General features: G+C 30.8%; 1 protein-coding gene across 1 annotated transcript in view; it reads left to right on the top strand.

Annotated features, from left to right (window-relative positions):
- ACC (acetyl-CoA carboxylase) overlaps window positions 1–2,431 on the top strand; it is a gene marked incomplete in the record, with an annotated part of 121,178 nt that overhangs the window by 89,287 nt on the left and 29,460 nt on the right.

Here is a 2,431-nt window from a genome sequence, read left to right as displayed (position 1 = left end):
GTTTTTTCTTATGATTTCCTTTATGAATAATTTTCTTTAATACTTATTCTTAACTTCTATTTTTTCTTAAATGTACTGTAATTTCAATTATGATGAGAAGTTAAAATAAATTTTTTTAAATATTTGAATCTACTCAACATGGCCGCGATTCAATGAACTTTGGCAAGACACTCTCCGCCATCTTCTTTTTTTTAATAACGATCTTTTCACTCTATATTTGACTGAACAACATTGAAACGATAAATAAAATAAAAACATATTAAAAACCCTTTATTCATTAAAATATACCACACATAACACCAAAAGAGGGTATTACAATATTTATTGTCCACAAAACATAAAAAAATTGAAATGATAGAAGTGGAGAAGAAGAGATGGAAAAATAATACTACTGTTACAAAGCCCAATATCGTGTTGGAATATAATGATGGCATGGCTGGGGTAGATCACCAAGATGGCTACTTATTTTCTTTCTCCACTATGAGAAAGTACATACAAAGTTATAAAAAAATAATTTTTTTTACCTAATGGATATTGCACTTTTTAATGTTTATGTTTTATTTTTGAAGACATCAAATATACCAAAAAGCAAAAAATTATATGTTTACAAAATTTTAGTTAGATGTGGCAGAACAGATTTTAGAAGGTGTAGGTATGCCTGAATACACAGAGCATGGAAGGCTGTCTGCTGGTAATATACCACTTGGATTGCAATCAAAACTATGAGGCCATTTTCCAAGGAATATTCCAGCCACAGCAGCTAAAAAAAATCCTCAAAGATGGTGTAAACTGTGCGCTAAACATATAAAACACAGAGGGACTACTTGGAAGTGTAAGGAATGCCTTGTGGCATCACATATTCCCAAGTTTTTTGAAATTTAACATACAAAAGTAGATTATTAATTAAAAAAATGTTATTGTTGTTGTGAATGTTTATTCATATCCGTGTAAAGTTCTCCATGTAAGACCCTGCCAATGTGCTAAGTAAGGCACTGCTTAAAGCTTCGTGCTCACAGATGCGGTGTGGCATCAATGTAATGCCTTACCGCACGTCATATTGTAGAGCGTGGCATGGCTACCGATAGTGAAATTGTGGCACAAGTGGCTAAATATAGACCTTTCAAAAATCGATTCTGCTTTTTTTAGTAAGTAGTAAATGGTCTCCAATAATATAGTTTTATTTTCATTTTTGAATGGCTTAATTTACCTTATTTGTCCGAACATTAGTCAATCCCCTAATTTGAAAATAATTTTAAGGGAATAATAATTTATAATAATAAGAATAAAAATTTATCCTCTAATAAGGAATACATTTTTTAATGTAATATTCATATCTTAAAAAGAAGCCAACATACTTAAATTAGGTATTACATTGATAAATTGCCTCATGTCACCATTAAAATTTTATAATGAAGCCTTGAATAAATCTTTTACTTTATCTTACTTAATTAACTTAGTACTCTCAATTTAAGTACCAGTTACTTCAGCTATTCTTCTGTTTTGATTCCGTAAAGTTCAGTTTAATATAACATTCTTTTTTGAACATATCATCCCTGATCCTGCTTTAAAGAAAGTTTTTCTCTCCTAAATATGTTATAACAACAACGGAACTATTTCCTCTTATTATTATTATTATTACATAATTCTCACTTATTCTAAGTGTTAGAAATGATAATCATTTAATTTATGTTTAAATATTTAAACAAATCATTTCTTCATGCCAGTTTATTTTAGTTGTTTATATAAATGAGTATTGATAAAAAACATCTTTAGTTGTGAGATTACTTATTCATTTCCTTGATTCATGTTTATCATTCACTTCTAAATAATCATAATAAATAATATTGGAAGAAGATAGTTGATCTTATGAAGTAGATTAGGTACTATGAGGATAGTCTGAGTGGCGGTCAATAAAGGTGTCAAAATAGGAAAAGATAACTATTTATTAATGAATGGAATATTATTGCAGGGCTTTGTCAGGGCTGTTCTGATGAAGCCCTGCAACGTGGGGCGAAACGTTGGCTCATTAAATAGTATAATTATCTACTATTTGAGTTTTTTTTTCACCACACCCGTACCATATTCCATTCATCTATACACACGGTCAATCAATAATCTTCCAATAACTATTTATTGTTAACCAGCGTTTCAGCCCCCTTTGCAGGGCTTCCAAATTGCTGTCAAATTGAAACACAGCGTTTGAATCCAATCATTGGTTCGCTGTGTTTCAATCTGACAGCCCTGACAAAGCCCTGCAAACTGAGGTGAAACGTAAGTTAACAATATATAGTTTTCTTTTCCTGATGAATGGAATATGGTCCGGGTGCGGTAAAAAAAAAAACTCAAATAATAGATAATTATACTATTTTATTGAGCCAACGTTTCGCCCCATGTTGCAGGGCTTTGTCAGGGCTAAAAAAGATACAAACAC

The sequence above is a fragment of the Halyomorpha halys genome, unplaced genomic scaffold (genome assembly GCF_000696795.3).
Source record: "Halyomorpha halys isolate HHAL.00 unplaced genomic scaffold, Hhal_1.1 Scaffold316.1, whole genome shotgun sequence".
Lineage (NCBI taxonomy): Eukaryota > Metazoa > Arthropoda > Insecta > Hemiptera > Pentatomidae > Halyomorpha > Halyomorpha halys.
This window is presented reverse-complemented; position numbering and strand designations above follow the sequence as displayed.